Source organism: Eschscholzia californica, unplaced genomic scaffold (genome assembly GCF_041429995.1).
Source record: "Eschscholzia californica isolate CP2 unplaced genomic scaffold, dmEscCali1.0.p SCAF_4, whole genome shotgun sequence".
Classification (NCBI taxonomy): Eukaryota; Viridiplantae; Streptophyta; class Magnoliopsida; order Ranunculales; family Papaveraceae; genus Eschscholzia; species Eschscholzia californica.
Window position 1 is genome coordinate 27,470,522 of NW_028238461.1, and position 22,016 is coordinate 27,492,537.

The 22,016-nt window shown below is 39.0% G+C and overlaps 2 non-coding genes across 2 annotated transcripts; both read right to left on the reverse strand.

Annotated features, from left to right (window-relative positions):
• Positions 1–3,917: 3,917 nt before the first annotated feature.
• LOC147543962 (small nucleolar RNA R71) lies at positions 3,918–4,024 on the reverse strand. The gene has a single exon (XR_015224408.1). It is a non-coding gene; the product is annotated as a small nucleolar RNA R71 (small nucleolar RNA).
• Positions 4,025–10,190: 6,166 nt separating this feature from the next.
• Positions 10,191–10,297, reverse strand: LOC147543963 (small nucleolar RNA R71). Its single transcript, XR_015224409.1, has one exon. It is a non-coding gene; the product is annotated as a small nucleolar RNA R71 (small nucleolar RNA).
• Between the last annotated feature and the right edge of the window lie 11,719 nt (positions 10,298–22,016).

Below are 22,016 nucleotides of genomic sequence, written 5' to 3' on the forward strand. Positions count from 1 at the left end.
AGCCACTAGGAGTGACATTAGGATAGCGAATAAACCTTACTCTTGTAGTCCATGAAACCCGATAATGGTGTCAACTTTAGGGAAACGGATACTCCACCATCCATTCATCATACTACTCTCGAGAATGAAGGCATGAAAAGTAAAGAAGAAAGGATGTGAAAGCAAAATGTGAAAGTAAAGGTGATTTGTTGAGAATACTAGTTGTATTTTTGTTTTGGTGTTTAGGTATGTGTGTAAAAAAAAAAAAAAGGGAAAGAAAGTGAAAAAGTGAAAAAAAAGGAAAAAACGAAAAAAAGAAAAAGAGAAAAGTGAAAAGAAGAGAAAAGAAAGAAAAAAAAAGAAAGAAAGTGTTTATATGTGTTATTTTGTGTTTGTGTAAGTGTTGTGAAAAATAAAGTATTCAAGGCAAAAAGTCAAGTTTAAAGGTTGTTTGAGTATTCTTTTATCATTGAAGGCGTCGACATTCTCGGGATTTCATCATCTTCCATTCCATCACTTGTATCCGTTTACCTTTAGGAGACATTATTAGAGGGTAGAGTGGGTGAGAAGGGTGAGTGAGCTTCCCCATTCCGTTAGTGGTTGTTTCCATTCCTAAGAGATCATTTCGTTTTAGAACTTGACATCCTCATTTAATTTTGTATGTGTTGAGTTTACTTTATTCCATGCTCACACATGAGAGTGAACCATTACAATTCGATTTTGAGTGATTTCATGTTTAAGAGCGTATGACCGTGAGGCTAAAGTCGAGGCGAAATGTGCTATGATAGGAAACAAGGTTTTGTAACTTTAGCCTTGGATGATAGTCATGATGATGAGACATTTGTACTTGAGTATGAAACTATTAGTGAGGAGACTCTTAGCATGTTTTTGTGTTTATTGGTTTGATTCATATGTTTGACATACTTAAGTCTCTCACTTGTTGATCATCACCTTATTTGCATCGATAGTTGAACCCTTATGTCTCTTGGAAATCTAGAACTTTGTGGGTGTATTCACTGGAAACCCTCACGAGACAAAACTCGTCCTTTAGGGGTAACCTAAGGGTTTAAAGACTTGTTGCATACGCTAAATGCAACCGGGATTCCTCCGGAAGTGAGTTAGGTTTACTTTATTGTTTTGTTTGGTTTGTTTGCTCGAGGACTAGCAAATTTTAAGTTTGGGGATGTTTGATGTGGCGTGAAAATGCTACATTTAGGCCACTTAACTTCGATGAGTTAGTTCCTTTCGAATATTATAAATAATATTTTATTTACTTTTCTTGTTCGGTATCATATTTGGAGATAAACATGTAATTCGGAATAAAGAGAGTGAATGATCACATTTTCATCTCATGCGGCAAAATGGAAGAAAAGAGCACCAGGGGTATTTTGGTCATTTTGGTCAAAATCAGATTCAAACAACAAGTGAAGTCAATGACGACTCCGACGGTGAAAACGGAAGTCGATTCGGAGTTCGGACGAAGAAATTATGGAAGATAGAAGCCGAAGTCGTTTCGTGAAACTAGATTGGTAGAGAAGTATCTGAAGGCACTCCCCTTGGTGCTAAATATAGAGAGAAGATAGAGGCACCTCTTGATCTCTAATTGAAACCTCAAAGCCAAGCCCAAAAGGCCAAAGAAGAAGGTGAAATAAGGATTCTATGAGCACCTCATCAAAGAAGCCCAAGTCAAATGTAGTTGACTAAGTCATGGGACCATTTGAGTTGTTTAAAGAAACAAAAACACAAAGTCTGATGGGGGGGGGGGAGAGGGAGACATCTTCTCCATGGAAAAGGTTCTAGGGTTCTTCACTTGAGAGAGGGTTTGAAGAGAGAGAAAATAAGAGGGAGTTGCCGGCCAAAGCTTGGCCGGCACGGGACGTCAAAGGTCTTCACGGGAACAGCTTGAGAAACTAGCAGCTAGGGCTCGACTTCGTCAAGCAGCAAGCTCAGGCTGCTGCCATTCTTCACGGTACAATTCCAACACAACCGAGAGGAGCATCACGAACAGCAGCTCGGGTTCTTCAGCTCGGCACAGCAGCTCGGGTTGATGTTTACTCGGCCGGAACAACAAGGAGCAGCTCGGATTTTTGTGTATTCCGGCCAGATCTTCTCGATTGTTTTCTTGGCCGAAATCTCCATCATTCTTGCCGGAAAACTCATGGGTTTCGCTTGACATCATTTTGCTTTGGTTTCCTTGTGTTTGGTTTGAGGTTTGCCGTTGATCTCTAGAGAGAGAAAGCTTGGATGAAGCTTTAATGGTGGATAGAGTTTGAGAGGAAGAAGATGATTAAGGCTACGGGGCACTCTATTTTTGCTTGGGGACACCCAATTTGCAATACTAAAGGGAAACCTACATTCTGCTAAGAGGAGTTCGGCTGCATTTAAAGACTTATCTTTTCCGACAATCTTAGCCTCACGCCTCATCGAAAAAGGGGGATTCTCGCTTTAACTCATGTTTTTCTTTATATTCTTTCAATTCATTACTTGATTCACCATTGTTAGCTAATTCTTGTGTGTCGAATATAGGATGAAATGTGATGAATATGTGATTACCTATGTGATGATTTCATGGTTTGATAATAAATTGATGTTCTCTTATTTCGATTACTTGTTTCAATTGTTTTTCATGTGTCTTATCAAGTACTTCGCATAGTTAATCAATTAGGCAATGTGACCGACGATTCGGTTTTATTCGTTTAGGAAGTGTATTTGACTAAATATTATCTCCGGACATACGTAGTGCTTATGAACATCCACCTTAGGAATCGAGACGAGGTTTGTATCAATCCATTCGATTAGACCGTACGTAGTTGTAGGTTCACCACATCGGATTCCCGGACCTCGACACTTCTCTCACTTGTTGTTCCCGACTCTTGCTCCTTCGACTCTTCTCTCGAATCTCTCTCGCCCTTTTGCTTTGATAATCTAGTTAGTTTTACTTGTTTTCTTCTTTTGTTACTTATTCGATTATAAAACCCCTCATTTACCTTTGTTCCCTTTTCGTTTTAGTCTAAGTTAGCTTGTGATACTTAAACCCTTGAACGAAACCCTTTCGATATATAAGCTACATTCCTATCCTTGGATTGATTTTGGCTTTGCCGGTTACTACTTGATACCTCCGCTTGGGTTTGCAACTTTTTCGGGTGCATCAAGTTTTTGGCGCCGCTGCCGGGGATGGGTCTAGTAGTTTGGAGATCGTTTATCGTTTGTTCATTAGTTTAGTGTTACTTATTTACTTAGACGTTTTCTTTGTTCATTTTTCGTAGTTTTTTTTTCATTTTTTTTGTTTTCTCGAAGGTACTCATCCAAGGAGCTCTAAAGGACGAAAGCTAACAAGTTTGAGATAAAAAGGTAGAGACAAGAAAAGGGAAGAGGATCAAATTGTGGTAACAAACGCCACCTCTAGTATCGTTCCCTAACCTTTACCTATTTGAGCGGCTTAAGTGCATTTGCATCTTGTCTATTATTGATAGTTGTAGTCGAATTGAACACTTGTGATTGCCTGCATTTTATTTTAATTGTGCTTCAATGGATGTTTATGGGAATGATAGTTGGAATGGTGGGTATGAGGTTCATCGACCACTTAGAAGTCTTAGAGACTACCTTGAACCTAATATGGCTAGCATACCTTCATGCATCATATTTCCAAGTAATCAGTGTAAGTTAGTATAGACCCTGAGATTATTCCATTACTTCCTATATTCCGAGGCCTAGAGAATGAAGATCCATATTTTCATTTGAGAGAGTTCGATGAGATTTGCTCGATACTCCCAATCAATGGAGTACTTGAGGAAGTCGCTAAGCTCAAACTATTTCCATTATCATTGAAAGAAAAGTCGAGGATATGCTTTCATTCTCTAAGGCCTAGGACTATAAGAAGTTGGGATGAGATGACTAGGGCGTTTTTGAAAAAGTTTTTCCCAATCCATCGAACCAACACCTTAAGAAGAGAAATTATCAATTTTAAGCAACACAAAGAGGAGACCTTGTTTGGGTGTTGGGAGAGATTTAAAGACCTCCTTCTCGCATGTCCACATCATAACTATGAAATATGGAGGGTCATCGGGTTCTTTTACGATGACTTGACCTCCAAAATGAAGCACTTCGTGGAAGTGATGTGCAACGGAGAGTTTATGAGTAAAAGTCCTAATGAGGCTTGGGAGTATCTTGACCTCTTAGCGGAGAAAGTCCAAGATTGGGACACACCCGTTAAGAGTGACGGAGATATAGCCGAAGGAAACCATTACTCAAAAGGAGGCATATGCTTTTTAAAGGAGAACCGGGAAGTAGAAGATAAAATTGCCTACATGGCTCGGAAAGAATTTATAGATATGCATGATGGTGATTTGGTGATTGATAGTGTCTGTAGCATTTGTGCAAGTCGAGAACACCTAGCGGGTGAATGCCCTACTATTTCTCTTTGTCGAGATGTCTCACTAGGAGGCACAAATGTCGTAGACACTCATATGAAGCACGTAGGTTCGAGGAGTGATGTCTTTACAAATGATTATGAGAATCTTCAAGAGCCCTTAGTCGGTTTCACTTATGCGTCTCATCATGAGAGGAATCTTGAAGATGTTTCGAAATCATTTTATGAGGCAGAAACTCAGATTAGCCAAAACACTTTGCACGCCCTTATAGAGTTGGAGGAAAAATTTAAAGACATCGAGAAAGGGGTTTTACAACCCCAAACTCCAATAAATCCCAAGGGTATAGGTTAAGGTAATACACCTAATGCTAATGTTAAGTCCAATTCCAGTCTCAAAAGTGATGAAATGATTAGCTTGGATACTCCCATGACGGTAGACATACCCGAGGATCGTGCAACTTTTGAGAATGGTAATGGGCATAACATGGTTTTAAAATCGAAATCTGAGTCTGAACTGGTTGATAAACCTCATTCCGCTTTCCCTCAACAATTGTTCCCTACCAAAGATATGAATATGCTAGCATCGATAGTTAAGAGGGACAATACTAGTAGTGCTCAGGAGAACCATAACGACATGACTAGTTTGTTACCTGAGATATTTGTAGCTAGTAAAGATGGACTAGATGTGGATGCCCTCTTGAGCGGAGCTATAGATTTCTCTACGGACACGTATGATATCGAGACGAGAATAATGTTTAAACGATTGGTTGAACCTTCACTTAAGGAAACTGCTGACTTAGTTCCGAGCCTTATGGACAAATCCTTAAGTTGTAGTTGGGCATCTAAACCAATATCTCATACATACGTAGATCCCTTTAGTGAAATGCATGTCCTCCTTGTTATTATGTCAAACTTTGTTGCCTTGTCGTCATCCAAAATTGGGGATTACCTCTTATTTTTTGCCGTCTCACGTATAAACCCATACCCTTACATTGTTGTGAGACGGTTCTTACCAGTTAAAACTTTCGTATGGGTAGACCCCCAAATATTTCGTCTTTTGTTATATGAGTGGTTGGTCTATTGAGATGGGTTTGATGTTTGTGGGTATCATCTCTGGAAACCCTCCACGAGACCTAACTCGTGCTCTTGTGAAAGCAAGAGAATCAATGACTAATTGCATGGTTCGATGCAATCGAGTGATCCTGCGTGAGTGGTCATTTTTATGTGGTTATGCTTATGCTTCATTCTTATGTTTTATATTGATGTGTTAGGAGTGTTTCTCACTTTGTACACCTTTGGGACGTGGTTCGTTCCAAGTTTGGGGATGGCGATGGGCTTATCATCAACTTTGAACTCGAATACACAAGTCTTGGTAGTATAAATTTGTATCTCCGCCGGCTATGGTAATATCCTTCCACTCTTCTCTTTAACTTATTGTACCTCTTATCTTTTGGTGAGTATATGCTTAGAACATTGAGGACAATGTAGTTTTAAGTTTGGGGATGGGGATACGAGTTTTTGGTCGCATGACATCATGACCTTAGATTTCAAAAGACAAGAGAGTTCAACAAATTCGACCAAATTTGAAATTTTTTGGGTAGATTTGGTATGATTCTAGTGATTTTCTTAAGTATGTTGATGCATGTGTGTCTTTCTCGATAAATCTTATGCATGCTCTTAGTCTTTTCATGAATGTTGAGTCCTTTGGTGTTGGTGTTTTATCATGTGATTATCATCTTAAGGAAGAAGGAACACTTCTAAGTGACCTAAAATAGTCATTAGTGGAGACTTAAACCCATGTGAGATATCTGAGCCTTTTTATTGCCTTTGAGTGTACTCTTCCGCGCTAACTCCGAGTAGAATGAAGAGCTACTCAACTTCGCAACTTTCAATAGAGCTTAGACGATCTCATGAGCTCAACTTCCTTAGCCACTAGGAGTGACATTAGGATAGCGAATAAACCTTACTCTTGTAGTCCATGAAACCCGATAATGGTGTCAACTTTAGGGAAACGGATACTCCACCATCCATTCATCATACTACTCTCGAGAATGAAGGCATGAAAAGTAAAGAAGAAAGGATGTGAAAGCAAAATGTGAAAGTAAAGGTGATTTGTTGAGAATACTAGTTGTATTTTTGTTTTGGTGTTTAGGTATGTGTGTAAAAAAAAAAAAAAAGGGAAAGAAAGTGAAAAAGTGAAAAAAAAGGAAAAAACGAAAAAAAGAAAAAGAGAAAAGTGAAAAGAAGAGAAAAGAAAGAAAAAAAAAGAAAGAAAGTGTTTATATGTGTTATTTTGTGTTTGTGTAAGTGTTGTGAAAAATAAAGTATTCAAGGCAAAAAGTCAAGTTTAAAGGTTGTTTGAGTATTCTTTTATCATTGAAGGCGTCGACATTCTCGGGATTTCATCATCTTCCATTCCATCACTTGTATCCGTTTACCTTTAGGAGACATTATTAGAGGGTAGAGTGGGTGAGAAGGGTGAGTGAGCTTCCCCATTCCGTTAGTGGTTGTTTCCATTCCTAAGAGATCATTTCGTTTTAGAACTTGACATCCTCATTTAATTTTGTATGTGTTGAGTTTACTTTATTCCATGCTCACACATGAGAGTGAACCATTACAATTCGATTTTGAGTGATTTCATGTTTAAGAGCGTATGACCGTGAGGCTAAAGTCGAGGCGAAATGTGCTATGATAGGAAACAAGGTTTTGTAACTTTAGCCTTGGATGATAGTCATGATGATGAGACATTTGTACTTGAGTATGAAACTATTAGTGAGGAGACTCTTAGCATGTTTTTGTGTTTATTGGTTTGATTCATATGTTTGACATACTTAAGTCTCTCACTTGTTGATCTTCACCTTATTTGCATCGATAGTTGAACCCTTATGTCTCTTGGAAATCTAGAACTTTGTGGGTGTATTCACTGGAAACCCTCACGAGACAAAACTCGTCCTTTAGGGGTAACCTAAGGGTTTAAAGACTTGTTGCATACGCTAAATGCAACCGGGATTCCTCCGGAAGTGAGTTAGGTTTACTTTATTGTTTTGTTTGGTTTGTTTGCTCGAGGACTAGCAAATTTTAAGTTTGGGGATGTTTGATGTGGCGTGAAAATGCTACATTTAGGCCACTTAACTTCGATGAGTTAGTTCCTTTCGAATATTATAAATAATATTTTATTTACTTTTCTTGTTCGGTATCATATTTGGAGATAAACATGTAATTCGGAATAAAGAGAGTGAATGATCACATTTTCATCTCATGCGGCAAAATGGAAGAAAAGAGCACCAGGGGTATTTTGGTCATTTTGGTCAAAATCAGATTCAAACAACAAGTGAAGTCAATGACGACTCCGACGGTGAAAACGGAAGTCGATTCGGAGTTCGGACGAAGAAATTATGGAAGATAGAAGCCGAAGTCGTTTCGTGAAACTAGATTGGTAGAGAAGTATCTGAAGGCACTCCCCTTGGTGCTAAATATAGAGAGAAGATAGAGGCACCTCTTGATCTCTAATTGAAACCTCAAAGCCAAGCCCAAAAGGCCAAAGAAGAAGGTGAAATAAGGATTCTATGAGCACCTCATCAAAGAAGCCCAAGTCAAATGTAGTTGACTAAGTCATGGGACCATTTGAGTTGTTTAAAGAAACAAAAACACAAAGTCTGATGGGGGGGGGGGGAGAGGGAGACATCTTCTCCATGGAAAAGGTTCTAGGGTTCTTCACTTGAGAGAGGGTTTGAAGAGAGAGAAAATAAGAGGGAGTTGCCGGCCAAAGCTTGGCCGGCACGGGACGTCAAAGGTCTTCACGGGAACAGCTTGAGAAACTAGCAGCTAGGGCTCGACTTCGTCAAGCAGCAAGCTCAGGCTGCTGCCATTCTTCACGGTACAATTCCAACACAACCGAGAGGAGCATCACGAACAGCAGCTCGGGTTCTTCAGCTCGGCACAGCAGCTCGGGTTGATGTTTACTCGGCCGGAACAACAAGGAGCAGCTCGGATTTTTGTGTATTCCGGCCAGATCTTCTCGATTGTTTTCTTGGCCGAAATCTCCATCATTCTTGCCGGAAAACTCATGGGTTTCGCTTGACATCATTTTGCTTTGGTTTCCTTGTGTTTGGTTTGAGGTTTGCCGTTGATCTCTAGAGAGAGAAAGCTTGGATGAAGCTTTAATGGTGGATAGAGTTTGAGAGGAAGAAGATGATTAAGGCTACGGGGCACTCTATTTTTGCTTGGGGACACCCAATTTGCAATACTAAAGGGAAACCTACATTCTGCTAAGAGGAGTTCGGCTGCATTTAAAGACTTATCTTTTCCGACAATCTTAGCCTCACGCCTCATCGAAAAAGGGGGATTCTCGCTTTAACTCATGTTTTTCTTTATATTCTTTCAATTCATTACTTGATTCACCATTGTTAGCTAATTCTTGTGTGTCGAATATAGGATGAAATGTGATGAATATGTGATTACCTATGTGATGATTTCATGGTTTGATAATAAATTGATGTTCTCTTATTTCGATTACTTGTTTCAATTGTTTTTCATGTGTCTTATCAAGTACTTCGCATAGTTAATTAGGCAATGTGACCGACGATTCGGTTTTATTCGTTTAGGAAGTGTATTTGACTAAATATTATCTCCGGACATACGTAGTGCTTATGAACATCCACCTTAGGAATCGAGACGAGGTTTGTATCAATCCATTCGATTAGACCGTACGTAGTTGTAGGTTCACCACATCGGATTCCCGGACCTCGACACTTCTCTCACTTGTTGTTCCCGACTCTTGCTCCTTCGACTCTTCTCTCGAATCTCTCTCGCCCTTTTGCTTTGATAATCTAGTTAGTTTTACTTGTTTTCTTCTTTTGTTACTTATTCGATTATAAAACCCCTCATTTACCTTTGTTCCCTTTTCGTTTTAGTCTAAGTTAGCTTGTGATACTTAAACCCTTGAACGAAACCCTTTCGATATATAAGCTACATTCCTATCCTTGGATTGATTTTGGCTTTGCCGGTTACTACTTGATACCTCCGCTTGGGTTTGCAACTTTTTCGGGTGCATCAAGTTTTTGGCGCCGCTGCCGGGGATGGGTCTAGTAGTTTGGAGATCGTTTATCGTTTGTTCATTAGTTTAGTGTTACTTATTTACTTAGACGTTTTCTTTGTTCATTTTTCGTAGTTTTTTTTTCATTTTTTTTGTTTTCTCGAAGGTACTCATCCAAGGAGCTCTAAAGGACGAAAGCTAACAAGTTTGAGATAAAAAGGTAGAGACAAGAAAAGGGAAGAGGATCAAATTGTGGTAACAAACGCCACCTCTAGTATCGTTCCCTAACCTTTACCTATTTGAGCGGCTTAAGTGCATTTGCATCTTGTCTATTATTGATAGTTGTAGTCGAATTGAACACTTGTGATTGCCTGCATTTTATTTTAATTGTGCTTCAATGGATGTTTATGGGAATGATAGTTGGAATGGTGGGTATGAGGTTCATCGACCACTTAGAAGTCTTAGAGACTACCTTGAACCTAATATGGCTAGCATACCTTCATGCATCATATTTCCAAGTAATGAGTGTAAGTTAGTATAGACCCTGAGATTATTCCATTACTTCCTATATTCCGAGGCCTAGAGAATGAAGATCCATATTTTCATTTGAGAGAGTTCGATGAGATTTGCTCGATACTCCCAATCAATGGAGTACTTGAGGAAGTCGCTAAGCTCAAACTATTTCCATTATCATTGAAAGAAAAGTCGAGGATATGCTTTCATTCTCTAAGGCCTAGGACTATAAGAAGTTGGGATGAGATGACTAGGGCGTTTTTGAAAAAGTTTTTCCCAATCCATCGAACCAACACCTTAAGAAGAGAAATTATCAATTTTAAGCAACACAAAGAGGAGACCTTGTTTGGGTGTTGGGAGAGATTTAAAGACCTCCTTCTCGCATGTCCACATCATAACTATGAAATATGGAGGGTCATCGGGTTCTTTTACGATGACTTGACCTCCAAAATGAAGCACTTCGTGGAAGTGATGTGCAACGGAGAGTTTATGAGTAAAAGTCCTAATGAGGCTTGGGAGTATCTTGACCTCTTAGCGGAGAAAGTCCAAGATTGGGACACACCCGTTAAGAGTGACGGAGATATAGCCGAAGGAAACCATTACTCAAAAGGAGGCATATGCTTTTTAAAGGAGAACCGGGAAGTAGAAGATAAAATTGCCTACATGGCTCGGAAAGAATTTATAGATATGCATGATGGTGATTTGGTGATTGATAGTGTCTGTAGCATTTGTGCAAGTCGAGAACACCTAGCGGGTGAATGCCCTACTATTTCTCTTTGTCGAGATGTCTCACTAGGAGGCACAAATGTCGTAGACACTCATATGAAGCACGTAGGTTCGAGGAGTGATGTCTTTACAAATGATTATGAGAATCTTCAAGAGCCCTTAGTCGGTTTCACTTATGCGTCTCATCATGAGAGGAATCTTGAAGATGTTTCGAAATCATTTTATGAGGCAGAAACTCAGATTAGCCAAAACACTTTGCACGCCCTTATAGAGTTGGAGGAAAAATTTAAAGACATCGAGAAAGGGGTTTTACAACCCCAAACTCCAATAAATCCCAAGGGTATAGGTTAAGGTAATACACCTAATGCTAATGTTAAGTCCAATTCCAGTCTCAAAAGTGATGAAATGATTAGCTTGGATACTCCCATGACGGTAGACATACCCGAGGATCGTGCAACTTTTGAGAATGGTAATGGGCATAACATGGTTTTAAAATCGAAATCTGAGTCTGAACTGGTTGATAAACCTCATTCCGCTTTCCCTCAACAATTGTTCCCTACCAAAGATATGAATATGCTAGCATCGATAGTTAAGAGGGACAATACTAGTAGTGCTCAGGAGAACCATAACGACATGACTAGTTTGTTACCTGAGATATTTGTAGCTAGTAAAGATGGACTAGATGTGGATGCCCTCTTGAGCGGAGCTATAGATTTCTCTACGGACACGTATGATATCGAGACGAGAATAATGTTTAAACGATTGGTTGAACCTTCACTTAAGGAAACTGCTGACTTAGTTCCGAGCCTTATGGACAAATCCTTAAGTTGTAGTTGGGCATCTAAACCAATATCTCATACATACGTAGATCCCTTTAGTGAAATGCATGTCCTCCTTGTTATTATGTCAAACTTTGTTGCCTTGTCGTCATCCAAAATTGGGGATTACCTCTTATTTTTTGCCGTCTCACGTATAAACCCATACCCTTACATTGTTGTGAGACGGTTCTTACCAGTTAAAACTTTCGTATGGGTAGACCCCCAAATATTTCGTCTTTTGTTATATGAGTGGTTGGTCTATTGAGATGGGTTTGATGTTTGTGGGTATCATCTCTGGAAACCCTCCACGAGACCTAACTCGTGCTCTTGTGAAAGCAAGAGAATCAATGACTAATTGCATGGTTCGATGCAATCGAGTGATCCTGCGTGAGTGGTCATTTTTATGTGGTTATGCTTATGCTTCATTCTTATGTTTTATATTGATGTGTTAGGAGTGTTTCTCACTTTGTACACCTTTGGGACGTGGTTCGTTCCAAGTTTGGGGATGGCGATGGGCTTATCATCAACTTTGAACTCGAATACACAAGTCTTGGTAGTATAAATTTGTATCTCCGCCGGCTATGGTAATATCCTTCCACTCTTCTCTTTAACTTATTGTACCTCTTATCTTTTGGTGAGTATATGCTTAGAACATTGAGGACAATGTAGTTTTAAGTTTGGGGATGGGGATACGAGTTTTTGGTCGCATGACATCATGACCTTAGATTTCAAAAGACAAGAGAGTTCAACAAATTCGACCAAATTTGAAATTTTTTGGGTAGATTTGGTATGATTCTAGTGATTTTCTTAAGTATGTTGATGCATGTGTGTCTTTCTCGATAAATCTTATGCATGCTCTTAGTCTTTTCATGAATGTTGAGTCCTTTGGTGTTGGTGTTTTATCATGTGATTATCATCTTAAGGAAGAAGGAACACTTCTAAGTGACCTAAAATAGTCATTAGTGGAGACTTAAACCCATGTGAGATATCTGAGCCTTTTTATTGCCTTTGAGTGTACTCTTCCGCGCTAACTCCGAGTAGAATGAAGAGCTACTCAACTTCGCAACTTTCAATAGAGCTTAGACGATCTCATGAGCTCAACTTCCTTAGCCACTAGGAGTGACATTAGGATAGCGAATAAACCTTACTCTTGTAGTCCATGAAACCCGATAATGGTGTCAACTTTAGGGAAACGGATACTCCACCATCCATTCATCATACTACTCTCGAGAATGAAGGCATGAAAAGTAAAGAAGAAAGGATGTGAAAGCAAAATGTGAAAGTAAAGGTGATTTGTTGAGAATACTAGTTGTATTTTTGTTTTGGTGTTTAGGTATGTGTGTAAAAAAAAAAAAAAAGGGAAAGAAAGTGAAAAAGTGAAAAAAAAGGAAAAAACGAAAAAAAGAAAAAGAGAAAAGTGAAAAGAAGAGAAAAGAAAGAAAAAAAAAGAAAGAAAGTGTTTATATGTGTTATTTTGTGTTTGTGTAAGTGTTGTGAAAAATAAAGTATTCAAGGCAAAAAGTCAAGTTTAAAGGTTGTTTGAGTATTCTTTTATCATTGAAGGCGTCGACATTCTCGGGATTTCATCATCTTCCATTCCATCACTTGTATCCGTTTACCTTTAGGAGACATTATTAGAGGGTAGAGTGGGTGAGAAGGGTGAGTGAGCTTCCCCATTCCGTTAGTGGTTGTTTCCATTCCTAAGAGATCATTTCGTTTTAGAACTTGACATCCTCATTTAATTTTGTATGTGTTGAGTTTACTTTATTCCATGCTCACACATGAGAGTGAACCATTACAATTCGATTTTGAGTGATTTCATGTTTAAGAGCGTATGACCGTGAGGCTAAAGTCGAGGCGAAATGTGCTATGATAGGAAACAAGGTTTTGTAACTTTAGCCTTGGATGATAGTCATGATGATGAGACATTTGTACTTGAGTATGAAACTATTAGTGAGGAGACTCTTAGCATGTTTTTGTGTTTATTGGTTTGATTCATATGTTTGACATACTTAAGTCTCTCACTTGTTGATCTTCACCTTATTTGCATCGATAGTTGAACCCTTATGTCTCTTGGAAATCTAGAACTTTGTGGGTGTATTCACTGGAAACCCTCACGAGACAAAACTCGTCCTTTAGGGGTAACCTAAGGGTTTAAAGACTTGTTGCATACGCTAAATGCAACCGGGATTCCTCCGGAAGTGAGTTAGGTTTACTTTATTGTTTTGTTTGGTTTGTTTGCTCGAGGACTAGCAAATTTTAAGTTTGGGGATGTTTGATGTGGCGTGAAAATGCTACATTTAGGCCACTTAACTTCGATGAGTTAGTTCCTTTCGAATATTATAAATAATATTTTATTTACTTTTCTTGTTCGGTATCATATTTGGAGATAAACATGTAATTCGGAATAAAGAGAGTGAATGATCACATTTTCATCTCATGCGGCAAAATGGAAGAAAAGAGCACCAGGGGTATTTTGGTCATTTTGGTCAAAATCAGATTCAAACAACAAGTGAAGTCAATGACGACTCCGACGGTGAAAACGGAAGTCGATTCGGAGTTCGGACGAAGAAATTATGGAAGATAGAAGCCGAAGTCGTTTCGTGAAACTAGATTGGTAGAGAAGTATCTGAAGGCACTCCCCTTGGTGCTAAATATAGAGAGAAGATAGAGGCACCTCTTGATCTCTAATTGAAACCTCAAAGCCAAGCCCAAAAGGCCAAAGAAGAAGGTGAAATAAGGATTCTATGAGCACCTCATCAAAGAAGCCCAAGTCAAATGTAGTTGACTAAGTCATGGGACCATTTGAGTTGTTTAAAGAAACAAAAACACAAAGTCTGATGGGGGGGGGGGAGAGGGAGACATCTTCTCCATGGAAAAGGTTCTAGGGTTCTTCACTTGAGAGAGGGTTTGAAGAGAGAGAAAATAAGAGGGAGTTGCCGGCCAAAGCTTGGCCGGCACGGGACGTTAAAGGTCTTCACGGGAACAGCTTGAGAAACTAGCAGCTAGGGCTCGACTTCGTCAAGCAGCAAGCTCAGGCTGCTGCCATTCTTCACGGTACAATTCCAACACAACCGAGAGGAGCATCACGAACAGCAGCTCGGGTTCTTCAGCTCGGCACAGCAGCTCGGGTTGATGTTTACTCGGCCGGAACAACAAGGAGCAGCTCGGATTTTTGTGTATTCCGGCCAGATCTTCTCGATTGTTTTCTTGGCCGAAATCTCCATCATTCTTGCCGGAAAACTCATGGGTTTCGCTTGACATCATTTTGCTTTGGTTTCCTTGTGTTTGGTTTGAGGTTTGCCGTTGATCTCTAGAGAGAGAAAGCTTGGATGAAGCTTTAATGGTGGATAGAGTTTGAGAGGAAGAAGATGATTAAGGCTACGGGGCACTCTATTTTTGCTTGGGGACACCCAATTTGCAATACTAAAGGGAAACCTACATTCTGCTAAGAGGAGTTCGGCTGCATTTAAAGACTTATCTTTTCCGACAATCTTAGCCTCACGCCTCATCGAAAAAGGGGGATTCTCGCTTTAACTCATGTTTTTCTTTATATTCTTTCAATTCATTACTTGATTCACCATTGTTAGCTAATTCTCGTGTGTCGAATATAGGATGAAATGTGATGAATATGTGATAGCCTATGTGATGATTTCATGGTTTGATAATAAATTGATGTTCTCTTATTTCGATTACTTGTTTCAATTGTTTTTCATGTGTCTTATCAAGTACTTCGCATAGTTAATCGATTAGGCAATGTGATCGACGATTCGGTTTTATTCGTTTAGGAAGTGTATTTGACTAAGTATTATCTCCGGACATACGTAGTGCTTATGAACATCCACCTTAGGAATCGAGACGAGGTTTGTATCAATCCATTCGATTAGACCGTATGTAGTTGTAGGTTCACCACATCGGATTCCCGGACCTCGACACTTCTCTCACTTGTTGTTCCCGACTCTTGCTCCTTCGACTCTTCTCTCGAATCTCTCTCGCCCTTTTGCTTTGATAATCTAGTTAGTTTTACTTGTTTTCTTCTTTTGTTACTTATTCGATTATAAAACCCCTCATTTACCTTTGTTCCCTTTTCGTTTTAGTCTAAGTTAGCTTGTGATACTTAAACCCTTGAACGAAACCCTTTCGATATATAAGCTACATTCCTATCCTTGGATCGATTCCAGCTTTGCTGGTTACTACTTAATACCTCCGCTTGGGTTTGCAACTTTTTCGGGTGCATCAGGAGGTTATAAAAGCAGGAACTGAGAAAGACAGGATAGACATGAAGCTGAGTGGGAGTACAAGAATGGTTTGTGTCATCCTTATTATATTAGGAAAAAGTGTCTCAAGGCCGCTTGATGATTAGCAACTGAAAATGCGTGGCCGCGCTCAAATGGATTAAAAGTTAATCATTATTCTTTGACAGTTGTCTCGGGATCAAGATGTGACGTATCAGATGGGATACAAATTGACACGGGAATTGAGCACTGCACTTGTTCATGTACAAGTGGGAGTCTGAAGGAGATGCCCTTCGACCAAAGATGCAATACGAGCAATTTGTCGGATAAGACAATTGATGAAGAAGATCATCAATTCCGGACGATTTAGGGGTCGTAGTGTTTAGCAAGAAACCAACTACGATCGTCGAATTACTAAGTAATTCGCGGCCAACTTTGACCGAATCCTACATCGGGTTACACATAAGAATGTATATTTCATCGGATGATATGACTAGAGTATGAGACATATAATCATGGGAGAGTCCCATAAACATGTCTCATATACCTAAAAGAAGTTTAGGCAAAGATAGTACAAAAGGCCCAAAAGAAGGGTACTTGGGCCTGGCTCCAGAAGAGGTGATTTGGGGCCCAAAAGCGGACGGCCATGCTTGGTCGTGTACCCCTATAGGGGCTGCCAATATCTGCCCAAGAAGGTCCTCGTATGGTCGGCCAAGGTAAGGGAACTGAGAAAATAGAAACTAGTTTCTATTTTTGACTATTTCCTTAATCTTATTCAAAAAGGTCTTTTAGGAAACCTAGTTAGGTTGGACTCTAACTAAGATTATATATAATGTCTCTTAGGGACTATAATTAGGTATGAAAGAATTCTCAAGGAGCTTTCTTCTCTACAAAATCAAGTAGAGAAAGAAAGAGAGATTATTCCCAACTATCTATCTAGTCTTAAAGAAGAAGTGTTCTTCTAATCAAACCACCACTGGTGTTCTAGCTAGCAACAAGGTGGGAGATCAAGTTGATAATTGAGGTGTCTTGAGTAGAGGAGCAACTATTGGAGCTATTGGTCTTCACATTCGATTGGAAAGGTTCGAGGGAAAACTAGCGATTAAGGTAATCGTCGACTAGTTAACTTAGTTATAATTATTAGTTGAGTTATTTCCCAAATAGCCCCCAACTTTGTGACCAACTTCCTGCCTAGCCCCTCACTTTATCAAAAATATCTAGATGGCCCCCTTTTTCAGTGACAGTTATAACTTCGTTAACTAGTCATCACCTCTCTCTCCTCCATCTCATCAGCTCTCTCTGCCACCTCATCTTCTCGCCACCTCATTGTCTTCACCGGCGAAGGTCGCCGGCCGGCAACCATCAAACATAAAAATATTTCTTCTCTCCTCTCTCTAAAAAATAAAGTACAAAGTAATTTTTTTCTTTTCTCCTCTCTCTCTCTCTCTCTAAACAGATCTAGAGAGAGAGGAGGTTTGTGAACAGGACAAACCTTCAATGGTAAAAAATCATCATAACCCATCTCCTTTTCATACTACCAATTTGTCTTCTAGTAAAAATCATCATAACCAAATCATGGTTTCAGAAATCTTCATGAACTCAAAACCTAATGAAATCACACAAGTCAAAGAAAAAGTGTATTATCAGAACTTTTCTTCTTTAAAAGGTCTTCTAAATAGAAAAGTTGTAGAAAAGAAGAAATAGAAAGTTTAGAGAAGCTCAAATCCCAGTGAAAAGGAAACAAATTTCATATTCCTTTTCTTTTGGGGAGATGTTTTGTCTTGTTATATTTGTTTTGTTTGTTTGGGTTTTATGGGAATATGATGAAGATGAAAGGTGTTTAACTCTTTCTTGGGTCAATGAGAGATTGAAGAAATATAGATAGAGTCAATAAAAATGATGCATAGGGTTTAATTGTAGAATGGAGACCTTGCAAATTTGACTGTAGCCCTAAATCTAATTTCACCAACTCCCAAATCATATTTCTCTCCCTTACTCAAATTCCATACCCTTTTACTTTCTTTCATCACCATCACATTATGGAGTCCATATTTATGATGATGTGCTGGTTCTACAACCTAACAATAGCTGAAGTTGGATTTTCCCTCATTATTTTCATTGATCCTCCTAGAATTATTTCCACCGCTTCAAATTCACGATTCTTGGCTAAACAACAAATTTCACACTTTTCTTCTCCCTCTTCTTGTGGTTTCTTGATTGGAATTTGGATCTGATCCGATTTTTGACATTTGAAGACTGATTTGTCGAAGACCGATTTAAGTTCCGATGGCCATGGATTGTTACGTGATGCTCGGCAAGGAGATTTGAATAGAGTTTTCAACCAAGTTTAGAGGATTTTGATGCCGGATTCTGGTGGTGTGTTCAGACCGGATACGGCGAGGACGTTGCAGTTGTTAATGGATCTGGAATTTAGGTTGACTGGGTTTTTAATTAGGAATTTTTTTGATCTACTAATCTCTGTCTCCAACTAATCTGGAATTTTGTTCTATCTCTCTCTCTACATTTCTTCTTCTTCTCCATTTCGTCTTCTCTTGCTCTGATTTGATTTTGATTCATAATATATATATATATATATACTAGGGTATATCCCGCGCCCTAGGGCACAGACACTTGTATCAATCAAATGTTACGAAATTTATTGTTATATTTTATTGAGAGAGAGAGATTTTTATTAGTAATTATTTTTTTGTTTCTTTTCTCTTAAATTAGTTATTATTTTATTGAGAGAAAGAGAGATTTTAATTTCTTTTTTTAACCCTTGAAATTTATTTTGTTTCTTTTTTTCGTAAATTAGTTATTTTATTTCTAAGAAGGAAATGAATATTGTTTTTTAAATAGGTAACTTTATTTCTACGAAGGACTATATTTTAAATTTTGAGAAGGGCTTCTAGACAATATCCTTTATTAAAAAAGGATGTTTGTCTCAGTCATCGTTTTCCCCTCTGTTTTATTATATAGATATTTCAAGAGAGAGAAAGAGATGGCTAAGTATATGGAGCTAATAGAAGCAGGAGTAAGAATTGGTTAACAAAAAGAAGAAAATTCATTTTCGAGAGATTGGAGAGAGGGAGAGAGATTAGTTAGAGAGAGAGAAGAGAGAGAGGAAGAATTAGATTTTTTTTATGTTTGAAGGTCGCCGACCTGAAAATTGGTCGGCTGGCAACCTTCGCCGGTGAAGAGGATGAAGTGGCGTGAAGATGAGGTGGCAGAGAGAAGTGATGAGATGTAGGAGAGAGAGGTAATGACTAGTTAATGGAGTTATAACGGTAATTGAAAAAGGGGGCCATCTGGGTATTTTTGATAAAGTAGGGGCCTAGGCAGAAAGCTGGTCACAAAGTTGGGGGTTATTTGGGAAATAACCCTTATTAGTTTATGCATGAGATCTTGGGAAATTCTAGTGTTAGACATTAGAGCAGAACTAGTGTCTGAGATTCTGTTAGTAACACTAGGTGACACCATAACCCAACACCTCTTTTGGGCCCACAACATGCCTTTACTGCCCCAACCCAAAATCCCTCCATTTGGGCATTTTTTTACTATCTTTGCTTAAACTTCTGTGAGGCTTTTTGGACATATCTTATGGGTCTCACCCATGTATATATTCTTATATCCCTCTAGTTATATCTTCCGATCAAGTTGACATTCTTTGTGTAAAATGTTGTAGGATCCGAACGAAGTTAGTCGCGAATCGCTTCACGAATCGACGATCGTAGTTGGTTTCTAGCTAAACACTACGATCCCTAAATCATCTGCACTTGATGATCTTCTTCATCAATTGTCCCATCTGACAAATTGCTCGCATTGCATTCTTGGTCGAAGGACATCTCCTTCAGATGAGTAGCAGTTGGAAAATGTGTGGCTACGTTGAAATGGATTAAGTAATTAATCATATGGTTGAAAATTCTGGGATCAAGAAAGTCTGAAAGGAATGACGTATGAGATAGGGTGCGAAGATACATGGAAATCGAGCATTACACTTTTCTAAGTACAAGTGGGAGGCTGAAGGAGATGTATTTCGATCAAGGTGATAATGCAATCAATTTTTCGGATAGGATATATGGTGAAGAAGATCATCAAGGCTGGACGATTTAGGGGTCGTAATGTATAGCTAGAAACCAACTACTATCGTTGAATCAATTAGGTGATTCGTGGCTAACTTCGACCAGATCTTACATCGGGTTACACCAAATAGTGTCGATTTGATCAAATGATATGACCAGAGAGACGAGACATATAAATATAGATTAGATCCATAAATATGTCCAAAGGCCATAGACAAAGATGACAAGAGCTCAAGACAAAAGGGTAATGGGTCGGGAAAAAGGCCTGACCAAAGAATGGACGACCAAGGCATGGTCGACCATGCTATAAGGGCCGACCAAGCCTATCCCAATAAGGGGAAAATGTGGTCAGACAGTTTAGTAGGGTTCCCCAAATGATTAACTCATGTGGGAATCCCAATCTGTGTGGAACTCAAATACCTTGTTTATGTGATCATTAAGGAATCCTTGTTCGTATGGGATTCCGACTTCTGGGATCCTATATAAGAGTCTCTTTAAAACATAAACATGTGTCGGAATTTCTCAAAGAGATCTATGTCTCTACAAACATCAAGTAGAGAGAAAAAAAAGTTCTCAACTATTTGTCTAGTCTAAAGAAGAAAGGAGTTGTTCGTCTAACTGTCGGGGATAGTTATTCTAGCTAACTGGAAAGGCGGGAGGTCAAGTTGGTTGCTCGGGTGTCTCAAGTAGAGGAACTAAATTTGGAGTGCTAAGTCTTCGATCAAAAGCAATCAATTTAGTCCGTCGAATTAACCATTTAGGTAAATCTCTAACCCCTTTGTTTATCTTTAGCTTATGCATTGATCCTGGAATACTAGTCTTAGACATATTAGATGTCTGAGATTTCACATAAAACACTGGGAGACACCATAACCCAACATGGTCTACCTTGGTGGGGGGGGGGGGGGGGGGTGCAATATATTGTGGAATATTAGTATTAAACTTGTGAACTGTTATTTGGTAGAAAATAAGGAAATCAAATCAGATTTCATACATTCAAACATTAGAAATAAATTAGAGATCATAATTTCATATATAAGAAATTCGAAGATTCTATATGTGAAGATTGATGGGTCATGAAAATGTAAGTTAGGCAAATTGTTCCATTTCGAACCCTTATTATAATAAAATGATTGGTTTTCGTGATTATGTGCCTTTTGTGGAGTTAAGTTTGAAAATGACTAAAAACTGGTGAAAGGTACACAAATGGCATTTTGGTCATTTGGAGCCAAAGGTATTACGGTAAATTTGGACAAGATCATTATTTGGGTGAAAAGTAGATTCAGAGACGGACCCGTAGGTGAAAATGGAAGTTAAATCGGTGTCCGGACGAGCGAATAAAGTAAAGTCAAAGATGAAGTCCATGGCAGTTGACTAACGACAGTATGTCACGATACATTCTGGCGCGCGGTATACCACGAGAAACGTGGCACAATCTGGTGCCTGACGTATCTTAGTTCCATGTACCCACTAAGCGTGTGGTATACCACGAGAAACGTGGCACAATCTGGTGCCTGGCGTATCTTAGTTCCATGTACCCACTAAGCGTAAAACAGACCTCAAAGATGATTCAGTGTGCTACAACCAAGTTTCCGTGATGGCGATGAATCTCACCCGTCCACCTCCGTGCTTTTGAGATCCGACAGTTTCTGTTTGTTTTGCAACCTTGATTTCTTGCAACGGGGTACACCTTAGCTTCCTAATTTCCCACAAGGGTATTGAGTTTACTGAAATTACGAAATTGCCCCCCATTTGCTCCCGACTTGATTTCCAACAAGTGTCCATTTCTTGAATAAAAAGTAACTAGAACTTCCCATTTTAACCCTCTTTCTCTCATTTTCTCCTCATTAAATCCTAAAACCCTAATAAACTCATATAAATAACCTCTTTCTCCCTCATTAAGACCTAGACTTGAAATCCCTGTCATTCCATTCTCTTCAACTATCTCTCACCCTATCCTCCCTCTTCTTTTAGTTTCTAACAACAAAAACCAAAAATCTATCTTCTTGTTCTTAGCCACCTTCATTTATTCTTCCCAATTTCTTTATCTAAACCTCTTATCTATCTAATTTCACTCACATTTCTCCTCTAAAATCTCTTCCTCTTCTATTTCTTTTCTAAATTTCATCATCTCTCATCTTCTCAAAAAGAGCTAATACTTGGGATTCTTTGGGTAATATTCTTGAGCACATTCGGAGCAAACATTGGACAATATGGAGGCACATGAGGCTATGGATGTGGATCCACTTTGGTGATTTC